This window comes from Coregonus lavaretus (assembly GCF_964263955.1).
Source record: "Coregonus lavaretus genome assembly, contig: HAP1_SCAFFOLD_55, whole genome shotgun sequence".
NCBI lineage: Eukaryota > Metazoa > Chordata > Actinopteri > Salmoniformes > Salmonidae > Coregonus > Coregonus lavaretus.
In genome coordinates, this window is record NW_028161934.1 from 2,504,549 (window position 1) to 2,520,761 (window position 16,213).

The following is a 16,213-nucleotide window of genomic DNA, read 5'->3' on the forward strand; positions in this document are numbered from 1 at the left end:
CCCGGTCCGGCCAGTTGCTACTCCACGCACCAAGCCAGGGGTGCGCATCGTCAGCCCGGTCCGGTCCGTTCCTGCTCCACGCACCAAGCCAGGGGTGCGTGTCGTCAGTCCGGCTCCGGCCAGCGGGGCTAGACCGGACCAGGGGCGCTATGGGGGGTTGATTGGAGGGTGGTGGGCAAGGCCGGAGCCAGAACCGCCGCCGAGGAGGTATGCCCACCCAGCCCTCCCCTGTTTAGCTCTTATTGAGGCGCGGTCGCAGTCCGCGCCTTTAGGGGGGGGTACTGTCACACCCTGGCTCTGGGACTCTATTTGTTGAGCCAGGGTGTGTTTATTCTATGTGTTATATTTCTATGTTGGGGGTTCTAGTTTGTCATTTTCTATGTTGGCCTGAGTGACTCCCAATCAGAGGCAACGAGTGTCAGCTGTTTGCTGGTTGTCTCTGATTGGGAGCCATATTTAAACTGTCGGTTTTCCTTTGTGTTTTGTGGGTTCTTGTTTCTAGTTGGTTGTGTTTAACCGTGTACTGTCACGTTACCGTCTTTTGTTGTTGTTTTCGCGTTTCGCTAAATAAATGAGTATGTTTGCCTGCAACGCTGCGCCTTGGTCTACTCCTTACCCTGACGTTCGTGACAACTCTAGTCCCCTGTATGACAACGTCTTAGGCATGGCCATGCAGCTGAGACAGCAGCCACCGTCGAGTCAGGATGATGTTCACTACGCCAGCGTCCACTTCTCTCGCTCCAAAAACCAGGAAGTGCCTTTGTACTCCACCGTCCAACTGCCTCAACCCCAGAAACAGGACGAGATGTCTATTATCCTCACATGGCCTCTCCTATCATTGCTACGCAGACGACACACAACTAATCTTCTCCTTTCCCCTTTCTGATAACCAGCTGGCGAATCGCATCTCTGCATGTCTGGCAGACATATCAGTATGGATGACGGATCACCACCTCAAGCTGAACCTTGGCAAGACGGAGCTGCTCTTCCTCCCGGGGAAGGACTGCCCGTTCCATGATCTCGCCATCACGGTTGACAACTCCGTTGTGTCCTCCTCCCAGAGTGCGAAGAGCCTTGGCGTGACCCTGGACAACACCCTGTCGTTCTCCGCTAACATCAAGGCGGTGACCCGATCCTGTAGGTTCATGCTCTACAACATTCGGAGAGTACGACCCTGCCTTACACAGGAAGCGGCACAGGTCCTAATCCAGGCACTTGTCATCTCCCGTCTGGATTACTGCAACTCGCTGTTGGCTGGGCTCCCTGCCTGTGCCATTAAACCCCTACAACTCATCCAGAATGCCGCAGCCCGTCTGGTGTTCAACCTTCCCAAGTTCTCTCACGTCACCCCGCTCCTCCGCACACTCCACTGGCTTCCAGTTGAAGCTCGCATCTGCTACAAGACCATGGTGCTTGCCTACGGAGCTGTGAGGGGAATGGCACCTCCGTACCTTCAGGCTCTGATCAGTCCCTACACCCAAACGAGGGCATTGCGTTCATCCACCTCTGGCCTACTGGCTCCCCTACCTCTGCGGAAGCACAGTTCCCGCTCAGCCCAGTCAACCCCCCCCCCCCCCAAAAAAAACATTGTAAAGTGGTTATCCCACTGGCTATAAGGTGAATGCACCAATTTGTAAGTTGCTCTGGATAAGAGCGTCTGCTAAATGACGTAAATGTAAATGTAAATGTAGTACGCTGCTGTGAAATTCAACCCCCTCAGTGCTGCCACCCGGTGAGCATATTCTGCATTAAAGTCATTCAGATGCTGCTGCTTATTGTTAGAGATGTCATCAATAATCAAAACAGATGACTCCTAGTGACCACTAGTGATGTAATTTCCTCAAACTACCAACCCAACAATGGACATCTCAAGAAAGTTACTATGGCATGTCTACAATGAGGGAGTGATGTGATGATGGTTTTGAGGAACTGTTCTCTCTGAGTTCCAAATGGCACCCTATTCCCTATTTAGTGCACTACTTTTGACCTGAGCCCATAGGCCCTGGTCAAAGATAGTGCACTATAAAGGGTATAGGGTGCCATCATTTGGGATGCAGATTTGTTTCATTTCTGTTTCTCTCTCTTCAGACCCACGGCGGCACTAGCAGCTGAGGAGGACCCCTCTGTTCTCTACAGTACAGTCAACAAACCCAGAACCAAGAAGACCTGAACACAACAAACCCAGAACCAAGAAGACCTGAACACAACAAACCCAGAACCAAGAAGACCTGAACACAACAAACTCAGAACCAAGAAGACCTGAACACAACAAACCCAGAACCAAGAAGACCTGAACACAACAAACCCAGAACCAAGAAGACCTGAAAACAACAAACCCAGAACCAAGAAGACCTGAAAACAACAAGTTTGGTCCGGGGGGGTTTGGTATATTGGCCAATATACTGTACCACGGATAAGGGCTGTTCTAACGCACAACACAACGCAGAGGGCCTGGATATAGCCCTTAGCCGTGGTATATTGACCATATACTGCAAACCCCTGAGGTGCTTTATTACTATTAAAAACTGGTTACTAACATAAATAGAACAGTAAACAAGTATATTTGCGTCATACCCATGGTATATTTCTGATATACCAATATAATCTCACACTCAATTCGTGCAAAAAGCAATTTCAGCAGATTGTGTGTGTTTTTGTGCGTTTTGTGTGTGGATTAATTCATGTGAAAATACACACATTTCTGTACGACTTAATTCAGAGGAAAATAAAAGTTTTGGTGGCAAACCTCTGAAGAATCTTTTGAAAATTATTAGAGCAATGCATGAGGAGCAATAGTGTTCTACACTGCCTTTTTTGTGTCCCACATTTATTTACATAAAAAAACAAAAATTGTTAACAACCCAATATTGTTAATCAACCAGGTTGTCACCGAAATAATTATAAGATAATAGTAGCCTTGTTTTTATTATTTTATTAATGCCAATATTGTTTTATATGCTTGTTTTTGCTTAATACTTTGGGATACTGGTGCACTTGTATTCAGAAAGATAATTTTTGGTGTAGGCAACAGTAACACATTTCATATTTCATGGAGCCTACATCACACAATTTTCTTTATAATGAATTTACTACAACGCTCCACTTTTGTGTTTACATTACACCATTCTTTCATAATGCATTTTATACAAGGACATGTCTAATTTTATGAGGGTTGCCAGATTGAATATATATACATATATTTTTTTTGTGTGTGGCATCGATGATTGGGGAATGGGGATACATTTTTATGATGGGAAATTAGAATACACACCATAACACACACACACACACACACACACACACACACACACACACACACACACACACACACACACACACACACACATACACACACACACACACACACACACACACACAAACACACACACACACACACTTACACACACACACTTTGTTTGTACTCATGTTATAGCCAACTCTTGACTTTTGTATGAATTATTTGTAATAAAATATTTGTATCTAGTTGTCATGTATTCATTATCTTTAACTGGTTAAATATTTGTAGTTTGCATGTATCAGTAATGATTAACATTGTTAAATAGTTGTAAATCTCTGCTTGATTTAGCTTTTGGTATATTTGGCATTTTTAAACATATTCTGTATTTCCACTGAAGAAAGCAATAATTAATCTACACATTACTGTAAATAAATGGACACTACCTGTTATAAAACTGAAATTACTCTCTGTATATAAATGGTGAGAAATGCTCAGTCTGAAGCCATTTGGCTATGGGTTTCACAGCCCTATAGTAATGATACAAGTTATATCACCTTAAAAAGGGTTTATTTACAACCTCTGGGGTATAAGATGTTGGGCAAAGGGAAATAGGAGAGTCTGACATATTTACATTTACATCATTTAGCAGACGCTCTTACAAATTGGAACCCCTAACATGAGTTCAGTCTTCACCAATGAGAACCAAGCTTCATTCTTCATGACTGGGAAAGGCCTCGATTCTGGGCCGTAGAAAATCCTACATTCATCTCATTAGATCAGAACATGATGTAGCAACAGTGATTCATATTACTGGTTTGCATCCTAAAAATGATAATTGTGTTTTGATGAATAACACACATTATTTGTCTACCCATATGATGTGGATCATTGGAAGGTTATTTGATAGACAAGCTTTAGTAACAAAAGAACACCATGGTTGTAATAACACTTTAAACAGGTAACGTAAATGTGTAGACTGTGTTTGTTTTGGGTCCACACTGTTAAGTTAACTTCTGTAAATTAGACAGTCACAGAGGATTTTCTTCTGAATAACTGGTCAGGGCATAGCAATTTCCATTCAGCTTCAGGCAACTTTGATGTAAGGCTTGATCCCACCTGTATTGACTACTTCTATCCTTCACGCCCATTGTTGCTTATGCATTGTTCACAAGATATAACTACACCCAACACAATGTTGAAAACCAGAATGCTTCCCACCAATAGATTACATAACTAGACGTGAGCTGGACCTGATTCCAACGCTGCCACCAATGTAGCGGAAGAAAGTGAAAGCTGCAACAGGGACTCTAACCAGGGCTCATACGTGGCAAAGTGAGCTCTAACGGCCGTTGCCATGAAAGCCTAGTAGGCCTCTGGGCAGAGGCAGTAGGCCTACAATGCTGGCATATGCCTTGTTGCAATTACCTAAGTATATTACATGATTGACACGACCGTAATAGTCATTATGAAAAGGCCTTGGAAGTGCCATAAGTGTAAGCCAGCATAATTCATTATTTTACATTAACCTGTTTAACTTCATTGATATGACTTAATTTATCATAGTCCAGACTCGTTATAGTTGCAAACACCATGCAGTTGCACGAGGGGAATTTAAACCAAACAGATTGATTTTGCAGGTCTTCTGTTTCCCGACATTTATTGATGAATTAATTTCCCATCATGAAAATGTATCCCCATTCCCCAATGAAATACCTTCATCGATACCACAAAAAAAAAAAACTGACAAATACAGCTTTTTACTCCAATCTGGCAACCATCATAAAATCCGACATAGCATCAGTATCCCAAAGTATTAAGCGAAAACAAGCATAGAAAACAGCATTAATAAAAAAATAAAGGTAAGGCTACTATTATTTAAAAGTATTTTGGTGACAACCTGGTTGATTAACAATATTGTTGTTAACACATTTTATATATATATATATATATATAAATAATTGTGGGAAACAAAAAAAGGCAGTGTAGAACACCATTGCCCAAAATGCATTGCACCAATAACTTTCAAAAGATTGTTCCGAAGTTTGACCCCAACATTTTTTAATTAAGACACACAAAAACGCACAGAACGCAAGAAATATGCTGAAATACGTTTTGTAAATATTTGCACGAATTTAGTGTGAGATTATGTTGCATATACAGTACACACTTCTGAAATGCTGTTTCAGCCAATCAGCATACAGGACCCAAACTACCCAGTTTCTAATAGTATATAATAATATATGCCATTTACACTTTTATCCAAAGTCATTTACTTTGAGTAGGATTGCTGATCTAGGGTCAGTTTTGCCTTTTAAACAATGATGAATAAGAGAAGGACCCAGTAAATATATTTAGAAATATTTGTTTTGTTAAATAGTTTAATATTTGTAAAGTAAAATTGTAAATAATTTTTACGTGACAGAAAACTCTACATCTGATTATAAGAACTTGTATTTCTGAAATAGAAAGCCTCGGGGTCCAGTTATATTTTATATACAGTGGGGAGAACAAGTATTTGATACACTGCCGATTTTGCAGGTTTTCCTGCTTACAAAGCATGTAGAGGTCTGTCATTTTTATCATAGGTACACTTCAACTGTGAGAGACGGAATCTAAAACAAAAATCCAGAAAATCACATTGTATGATTTTTAAGTAATTAATTTGCATTTTATTGCGTGATATAAGTATTTGATACATCAGAAAAGCAGAACTTAATATTTGGTACAGAAACCTTTGTTTGCAATTACAGAGATCATATGTTTCCTGTAGGTCTTGACCAGGTTTGCACACACTGCAGCAGGGATTTTGGCCCACTCCTCCATACAGACCTTCTCCAGATCCTTCAGGTTTCGGGGCTGTCGCTGGGCAATACGGACTTTCAGCTCCCTCCAAAGATTTTCTATTGGGTTCAGGTCTGGAGACTGGCTAGGCCACTCCAGGACCTTGAGATGCTTCTTACGGAGCCACTCCTTGGTTGCCCTGGCTGTGTGTTTCAGGTCGTTGACATGCTGGAAGACCCAGCCACGACCCATCTTCAATGCCCTTACTGAGGGAAGGAGGTTGTTGGCCAAGATCTCGCGGTACATGGCCCCATCCATCCTCCCCTCAATACGGTGCAGTCGTCCTGTCCCCTTTGCAGAAAAGCATCCCCAAAGAATGATGTTTCCACTTCCATGCTTCATGGTTGGGATGGTGTTCTTGGGGTTGTACTCATCCTTCTTCTTCCTCCAAACACGGCGAGTGGAGTTTAGACCAAAAAGCTATATTTTTGTCTCATCAGACCACATGACCTTCTCCCATTCCTCCTCTGGATTATCCAGATGGTCACTGGCAAACTTCAGACGGGCCTGGACATGGGCTGGCTTGAGCAGGGGGACCTTGCGTGCGCTGCAGGATTTTAATCCATGACGGCGTAGTGTGTTACTAATGGTTTTCTTTGAGACTGTGGTCCCAACTCTCTTCAGGTCATTGACCAGGTCCTGAAGTGTAGTTCTGGGCTGATCCCTCACCTTCCTCATGATCATTGATGCCCCACGAGGTGAGATCTTGCATGGAGCCCCAGACTGAGGGTGATTGACCGTCATCTTGAACTTTTTCCATTTTCTAATAATTGCGCCAACAGTTGATACCTTCTCACCAAGCTGCTTGCCTATTGTCCTGTAGCCCATCCCAGCCTTGTGCAGGTCTACAATTTTATCCCTGATGTCCTTACACAGCTCTCTGGTCTTGGCCATTGTGGAGAGGTTGGAGTCTGTTTGATTGAGTGTGTGAACAGGTGTCTTTTATACAGGTAACGAGTTCAAACAGGTGCAGTTAATACAGGTAATGAGTGGAGAACAGGAGGGCTTCTTAAAGAAAAACTAACAGGTCTGTGAGAGCCGGAATTCTTACTGGTTGGTAGGTGATCAAATACTTATGTCATGCAATAAAATGCAAATTAATTACTTAAAAATCATACAATGTGATTTTCTGGATTTTTGTTTTAGATTCCATCTCTCACAGTTGAAGTGTACCTATGATAAAAACTACAGACCTCTACATGCTTTGTAAGTGGGAAAACCTGCAAAATCGGCAGTGTATCAAATACTTGTTCTCCCCACTGTAACTATAGTTGTTATTTTATGTTTCTGAAACAATCATCAAACTTGTGAGACTATATATGAAGGCTAAGAACATTTTAAATATTTTTGTATTAATTATTGATTTAGTTCTTCTATTCTGTTTCTATTCTATTCTATTCTATTCCTTCATAGGACCACTTGGGAAACAAGTGTTTTAATTAATTAAGTGCTGTCCTTTGGGTCAATATTGTACATTTTGTTGTACAGAGTGCATTCGGAAAGTATTCAGACCCCTTGACTTTTTCCACATTTTGTTATGTTACAGCCTTATTCTAAAATGGATTAAATTTTTGTTTTTTCTCATCAATCTATGCACAATACCTCATATATCACGTTTCAGGAGAAGACCCAGATGCAGACAGTGTCGAAGAAACAAAAGTTTATTACAAAAACAGGGGGCAGGCAAACAACAGGTCAAGGGCAGGCAGTGGTCAGTAATCCAGATCAGAGTCCAAAAGATACAGAACGGCAGGCAGTTTCAGGATCAGGGCAGGCAGAGGTCAATAATCCAGGGTGGTGTGACAAGGTACAGAACGGCAGGCTGGCTCAGGGTCAGGGCAGGCAGAATGGTCAAAACCGGGAAAACTAGAAAACAGGAACTTGAGAAAGACAGGAGCAAGGGGAAAATGCTGGTAGGCTTGACAGAACAAAACGAACTGGCAACAGACAAACAGAGAACACAGGTATAAATACACTGGGGATAATGGGGAAGATGGACAAATACCTGGAGGGGGGTGGAGACAATCACAAAGACAGGTGAAACAGATCAGGGTGTGACACCATAATGACAAAAAACAACTGGTTTTTAGAATGTTCGGCAAATGTATAAAAAAAAAAACGGAAATCACATTTACATAAGTATTCAGACCCTTTACTCAGTACTTCGATGAAGCACCTTTGGCAGCGATTACAGCCTCGAGTCTTCTTGGGTATGATGCTACAAGCTTATCATTTTTTTTACAGCAAGTACATTTTGTTGTATATGTCTGTTACCCAAATACATTCAATTAATTTATATACACTTAATAAAAGGTTGCTAGATTTAAAAATATATATTTGTTTAATTGTTTTTATGACAAAGTTATAGCACAATTTTGCCTCAAATTTTAGGAAATAGTTGTGCTTGATGTAACATTTATTATTAGTTTGATCAATACATTTAAAAAATGTGTTAAGTGTAAACAAATTGTATCATAAACTTTTAAGATTAAACTTAATTGTCTTCGTTTTTACCTTGTTATAACAGTATCTTCAGTGGATAGAAAATGAAAAGCTTTCAAAATCACACACTTCATTATCATCATCATCATCATCATCATGTCAGTAAAAAATATACACAGACACTTTCAGAAGCAATGTCCAGCACCTAGACACACAACCAGTTACATTGAAAGATAATTCATTGTAATTTTTAAAACACACATCATGCAGACAAAATATCACTCAATATTCCCAGACAGACAAACAGACTTGTATGCATGCATATTTTTTTATTCGGTCCAATACTCTGAAGATCAGTCACTCTGGGGTCTTGCTGTAATTCAGCAGCAGCGCAATGTATTGTTCACAATCAACTTCATTCAGAGCAGCTGTGTGATGCACAAAAATGACCATTTATGAAAGTCACATCACTTTATTGTCGGAGGTAACAGAGTTAACTAATAGCTAGCTAGCTAGATTTTGGTATCACTGAATAACTGAATAATAATAATATATAGTCTCACAAGTTTGATGATAGTTTCAGAAACATAACATATAAAAACTATAGTTACATCTGCTTCATGTAGCTAACAAGCTAGCTGAGATAGCTACTTTACTAAATTCATATGCCAGTCTCACGTCAACTCTTAATAGCGCAGTGTCTTTACGTGGATGGTTTATTCTGTATAAAAAAAAATACATTTCCAACTTTTTTTTTAACCTTCTATTTTGTGTATTTTCATTGGTATATTTATCAGCTGCCATCTTCCGTTTGAATCCTCCGCTGGTATCCCCTGATTACGCCCACTTATTCCCTGATTGGCCCATTATCAAAAATAGACATGTTTCAATTGGATTGTCTGAATTTACTAGTCGAGTGCCAATCATGGAAAAAAACAACATTGATGAAAGACATTTTGAGAAAATGTGAATCCCTTGCCCGTTTCACTGACCCATGGCAAAGACATAGACTGTGCATAGGGCAAATAATTCACCTTTGCCTGTTCCTCTGGCGTGGATTCAGCTAACAAATATGGAAACTCCAATGTTCACACCAATCGCATACTTTTATATCCATGACGGGAAGTGTGAACTTACACTATTGAGAAAGGGTTGGGATTTGGGATCTCAGTCTCAGGCACCTTATTGCCAGTTTGTTATTTTGTCATTGACCCAAGTGGATGAAGACATGACTGGGACATATGAAGAGATACAGGAGGCTGCAGTAATGTTGAGATGCCAGTAGGGGGAGCTCTAGTCCAGAACACTGGAACATTCAGTAACAATTTGATACAGATGATTAGGAGTGTTGGTCACATTTTGTGAGGCAACACATTAAGAAACCATATAGAACAGTCAACACTTTGTTATGGATCTGTATTTAAAGAAAATACTACATTGAAAATGGGCTGCATTTAGCCCCTTTTAAAAAATGTAGGCCCACTTCTCAAATGAAGAAATGCAAATAGCTATGCGGTCTTTAGCAGTGCATCCAGTACATCCCTTTTCTGACATGCTGTTGATGCATGTTATTGTCTTAAATCCCTGACTAGGCCACTTTCAAAATGTGTCAATCAACCACAGAACACACACTTCTTGTTTCTATACACTGCTACACCAGTAAGTTGACTCTACAGATGGTCATGCTACCAACAAACTATCTGTTCATAAGCAACTGCTTGCTAACGTTAAGGATTAGGCTTAGGTTTAGAAAAAGGGTTAGGATAAGGTTTAAGGTTAAGGGTTATGGTAAGGATTAAGTTTAGGGTTAGGATAGGGGTTAGGATTAGGGTAAAGATTAAGTTTAGGGTTAGGATAAGGATTAAGGTTAGGGCTAGTAGATAGTAAAAATGTTACCGATAGTCTGTAGAGCATCTACAGATGGACTATCCAAATAAAATATTAACTGTATATAAATATAAGAAAGAATCCCTCATTGTTAACATTATGTTGACTGAATCCACTCTTTTACATCAGACAAGCCAAAGACCACAGTCTCAGTCAGTCCCTCTGGTGAAATTGTGGAGGGCAGTTCAGTGACTCAAACCTGCAGAAGTGATGCCAACCAACCTGTGGACAAATATACCTGGTACAAGAAGAATGTCACCTCACCAAAAGCATCGGGACAGAGTTACAGCATCACTAACATCAGCTCTGAGGACAGTGGAGAATATTTCTGTCAGGCTGAGAATAAATATGGACGTCTCAACTCTTCTTCTGTGTTTGTGGACGTTCAGTGTAAGTACACCTAATCTTCATCCTATTCATTGATAATCACACAGGTCAACAACAATAAAGAAACATTAGCAATGTTACACACTTATCATATCATATTACATAGAATTAAATAAATATTTTGTTTTGTTTTCATTTTCTTCTTCCCTGGTTTCCACTATGTCATATCTCCATCTCTGTATTCAACACACACTGGCCTGTGTCCAGCTCTCCAGACTCCAGGGTTTCCCTGGGTTCCTGTGGTGGCTGTCCTGACTGATGGAGCTCTTCTAGTCACCATCTACTGCATACTGAAGAGGTGAGCATTTCCTAGACAGATGTGAAATATATCAACTTCCACTAGCGGCCACTAGAGAGCAGAACTCACTCTGTCCCTCTTTACAGGAGATCCACAGGAGGAAGTGATGCCACAGCAGACACACCGGTGATTATATCAGTTAAAACTCCACCTCCACACCTGGTGACATTGATTGACTGTGCCACAATAGTCTCTTTTCTACTATTTTCACTGTTACCTTGACACAGCTCTCTCCACAGAGTGTCCATCCTGACCCTAACAGTGACACATACACACCACTGAAAATGAGGACCAGGTCTCCTGAGTATGACACTCTGGCAGTAAGTATGTTATAATGTATTAATTTATGTGTTTATTTTGTATATAGTACTCTGTTTGTGTGTGTGAGTGAGTGAGTGAGTGAGTGAATGAGTGATTGAGAGAAAGAGAGAGAGAGAGAGAGAGAGAGAGAGAGAGAGAGATAGAGAGAGAGGAGGAGAGAGATGGACACAGAAATGATGAGTGAAAGAGAATGTTATAGAGCAGTGTGTAAAGTGATCATACTGTGTTTCCTGTGTCGCTGTCTCTCTCAAAGTGTGAAGGACTCGCACAGTGACATCCATCTAGGGAGAAAACCACCACATAACCTGGACTGAAGAGAACCACCACATAACCTGGACTGAAGAGAACCACCACAGAAACTGGACTGAAGAGAACAATCACAGAACCTGGACTGAAAAGAACCACCACAGAACCTGGAGAGAAGAGAACCCCACAGAACCTGGACTAAATAGAACCATCACAGAACATGGACTGAAGAGAACCACCACAGAACATGGACTGAAGAGTTATGGCACCAAACCAAAGCTAGGCCTTACACCTCTATTCTCTTACTAACATATTGCTATCATATCTAGAAGGTTCCCCCCAAATTACAAAATAACACATTGGTTTCCTTACGCTGTTAGCAGTCTATGGACATGGTATGTCAGCAATCCATGCTTTGGTTTAGTTTCCCCTGGCACTGTTTCCACTTGCTAACGTTTTAGCATTTGTGGCACAAATCCCATTCAAGTCATGCAACAGATATTTGCGTTTTTCGCAAATCATGTTGAAATCATCCAAAAGTAAAAAAATGCTTTGTGAAGCTCAAAAGTCACTTATAGATGATTTGAACATGATGTGCGAATGTTAATATGTGAAATATTAATATCGGTCCCTGACTTGAATGGGATTTTTGCCACAAATGCTATAATGTTATCAAAATGTGGGAGTGTTCAACATTGCAACTGACTATGTAGGTGAGTCAAGATCTACAAATCACCTTGCATGATAAATAACTACTCAATATTATTTATGAATCAGTCAGTCAGTCAGTCACAATTTACCCATGATACATCACAGTTTTGATGCTCTTGAACACTGTCTGTGTGACTGAGGAAGGAAGTCCTCTCTGCATCAGCTTCTTGGTCCCTGACATAGAATCGGATAGAAGGCACATCTTTGCATCTTTGTCATGCTTCTAAGTCTCCCCTTCAATACTGTAAGTACGCTTGACAATATCTTAAAATATGTATATTTTATAATTTGTTTGTAACCCTGAACTCCTGTATCCTGTTATGGGCATGGCGATGCTATTGGAATGTATGTTTTGTTTTTCTGTTATGTCCAGTATACTCTGTAGATGTACTTTTGCATATTAATCTGATACAGCATTGTACATGTGGTTTCACATATAATACTTTTGAATGCTTTTTTAAAGGCTCTGAAGCACTGGATTGTTGTGGAGACTTTTTGGAAAATGGACTAAAGAAAGAGTGAGAGTAAGAGTAATAGTGATTGGGTGGATGCTTCGTAAGAGCTTTGGGAGTAATATTAACCCTGAGACAGAGTTGTGTTTAGAAGTAGTATTAGCATGAGACACAGTGGTGGTGGGTTGTGTTTAGGAGTAGTATTAACATGAGACACAGTGGTGGTGGGTTGTGTTTAGGAGTAGTATTAACATGAGACACAGTGATGGTGGGTTGTGTTTAGGAGTAGTATTAACAGGAGACACAGTGATGGTGGGTTGTGTTTAGGAGTAGTATTAACATGAGGCACAGTGATGGTGGGTTGTGTTTAGGAGTAGTATTAACATGAGATACAGTGATGGTGGGTTGTGTTTAGGAGTAGTATTAACATGAGACACAGTGATGGTGGGTTGTGTTTAGGAGTAGTATTAACATGAGATACAGTGATGGTGGGTTGTGTTTAGGAGTAGTATTAACATGAGACACAGTGATAGTGGGTTGTGTTTAGGAGTTGTATTAACATGAGACACAGTGATGGTGGGTTGAAATGCTGACTAACGGGTCCTTTTCCAACAATGCAGGGTTAAAAAATACAAATAAAAAATAGAAATAGTGACACAAGGAATAAATACACAGTGAATAAAGATAACAATAACATGTCTATACCCAGTACCGAGTCGATGTGCAGGGGTACGAGGTAATTGAGGTAGCTATGTACATACATATAAGGGAAAGGGGGATATCTAGTCAGTTGCACAACTGAATGCAATCAACTGAAATGTGTCTTCCACATTGAATCCAACCGCTCTGAATCAGAGCAGTGCAGGGGGCTGCCTTAATCGACGTCATCGGCACCAGGGATCAGATCTTGTTGGGGGTTAACTGCCTTGCTCAAGGGCAGAACTGCAGATATTTCCAACTTACCGGTTCGGGGATTCAAACCAGCAGCCTTTACTGGCCAAACACTCTTAACTGCTAGGCTACCTGCCGCCCCATAGGTAGGAGCAAAGTGACTCAGCATCAGGATAGATAATAGACTAAGATGTAGCAGCAGCTTATGTGGAGCTGTAGCAGCAGCATATGTGGCGAGAGTGAAATTGTTTGTGTGTGTGTTTGTGTGTGCGCGCAAGTGTGTGTGTGAGAGAGAGTGTATTTGTGTGTGTGGTGTCAGTATGCATGTGTGCTCATGTTATGTGTGTGTTGGCATATGTCTGACTGTATCACACAGTCGTCCAGAACATCTGGGGCTCTCATGCATGGTTCAGTGTTGCTTGCGTCAAAGCAAGCATAGAAGGCATTTACTGTAGCTCGTCTGGTAGGATTGTGTCACTGGGTAGCTCGCGGTTGGATTTCCCTTTGGAATCCGTGATAGTTTGTGAGCCCTGCCACATCCTTCGATCTTCAGAGCCAGCGTAGTAGGATTCAACCTTAGTCCTGAATTGACGCTTTGCCGGTTTGATTGCTCATCGGAGGTCAAAGCGAGATTTCTTAGAAGCGTCAGGATTAGTGTATCGCTACTTGAAAGCGGAAGCTTTCAAGCCCTCTAGCCTTTAGCTCTGTGTGGATGTTGCCTGTAATCCATTGCTTCTGGTTGGGGTATGTACGTACGTCACTGTGCGGACAATGTCGGTGATGCACTTATTAATGAAGCCGGTGACTGATGTGGTAAAGTCCTCAATGTTATCGGATGAATCCCGGAACATATTCCAGTCTGTGCTAGCGAAACAGTCCTGTAGCTTAGCATCCACTTGATTGGACCACTTCCGTATTTAGCGTGTCACTGGTACTTCCTGTTTGAGTTTTTGCTTTTAAGCAGGAAGCAGGCGGTTAGAGATATGGTGTGATTTGCCAAAGGGAGGGCCTTTTATGTGTGTGTGGTGTAAAGGTGATCTTTTGTCGCTGCTAGTTTCACAGGTGACATGCTGGGAAAAATGAGGTAAAAGTGTTTTCCTGCATTAAAATTACCTGCCATGAGAAACTCCGCCTCTGAAAGTGCAATTTCTTGTTTGCTTATGGCTCTTCACAACTTGTGGAGTGCGGTCTTAGTGCCAGCATGGATTTCTGATGGTAAATAAACAGTTACGAAAATATATACTGAACAAAAATGCGAACGGAACACGTAAAGTGTAGGTCCCATGTTTCATGAACTGAAATAAAAGATCCCCAAAATGTTCCATACACACAAAAAGCTTATTTATCTCAAATTTCTGCAAACATTTGTTTACATCCCTGTTAGTGAGCATTTTTCCTTTGCTAAGATATTCCATCACCTGAGAAGTGTGGCATATCGAGAAGCTGATTAAACAGCATGATCATTACACAGGTGCACCTTCTGCTGGGGACAATAAAAAGGCCACTCTAAATTGTGCAGTTTTGTTAGACAACACAATGGCAAAGATTTCTCAAGTTTTGAGGGAGCGTACAATTGGCATGCTGACTTTGGGAATGTCAACCAGAACTGTTGCCAGATAATTTAATGCTAATTTCTCTACCATAAGCCGCCTCCAACGTCGTTTAAGAGAATTTGGCAGTACGTTCAACCGGCCTCACAACCGCAGACCAAGTGTAACCAAGCCAGCCCAGGACCTCCAAGACCGGCTTCTTCACCTGTGGGATGGTCTGTGACAAGCCACCTGGACAGCTGATGAAACTGTTGCTTTGCTCAACCAAAGGATTTCTGCATAGACTGTCATAAACTGTCTCATGGAAGCTCATCTGCGTGCTCATCGTCCTCACTAGGGTCTTGACCTGACTGCTGTTTGGCGTTGTCATCGACTTCAGCGGGCAAATACTCACCTTCGATGGCCACCGGCACGCTGGAGAAGTGTGCTCTTCACGGATGAATCCCGGTTTCAACTGTACCGGGCAGATGGCAGACTGAGCAATCGTGGCAGATGGCAGTATGGCGTTGTCTGAGCAATCGTTTTGCTGATACCAACGTTGTGAACAGAGTGCAGCATGGTTGCGGTGGGGTTATTGTATGGTCAGGCATAAGCTACTGATAATGAACACAATTGCATTGAATCGATTGCAATTTGAATGCACATAGATACTGTGACGAGATCCTGAGACCCATGTTGCATGTTGCGTTTATATTTTTGTTCAGTGTAGCTGAAAACTCTCATGGTCAACAGTATGGTCTGCAGCCTATCACAAGGTATTCTAATTCAGGAGAGCAAAAACTTGAGGCTTCCTTAACATTATAGATCACACACCAGCAGTTGTTAACAAAGAGACACACCCCTAACCCCTTCAACTTACCAGAGTCTGCCGTCCGTTCTTGAAGATGCATACACTCTTAGAGAAAAGGGTTCCAAAAGGGTTATTCGGCTGTCCCCATAGGAGCACCCT

General features: G+C 41.4%; 1 long non-coding RNA gene across 1 annotated transcript in view; it reads right to left on the reverse strand.

Moving 5' to 3' along the window:
- Window positions 1-2,095: 2,095 nt before the first annotated feature.
- LOC311119912 overlaps window positions 2,096-16,213 on the reverse strand; it is a 102,475-nt gene continuing 88,357 nt past the window's right edge. Inside the window, exon 3 of the long non-coding RNA XR_014612047.1 lies at window positions 2,096-2,321. This is a non-coding gene — a long non-coding RNA (uncharacterized lncRNA). The remainder of the gene's footprint in view (window positions 2,322-16,213) is intronic.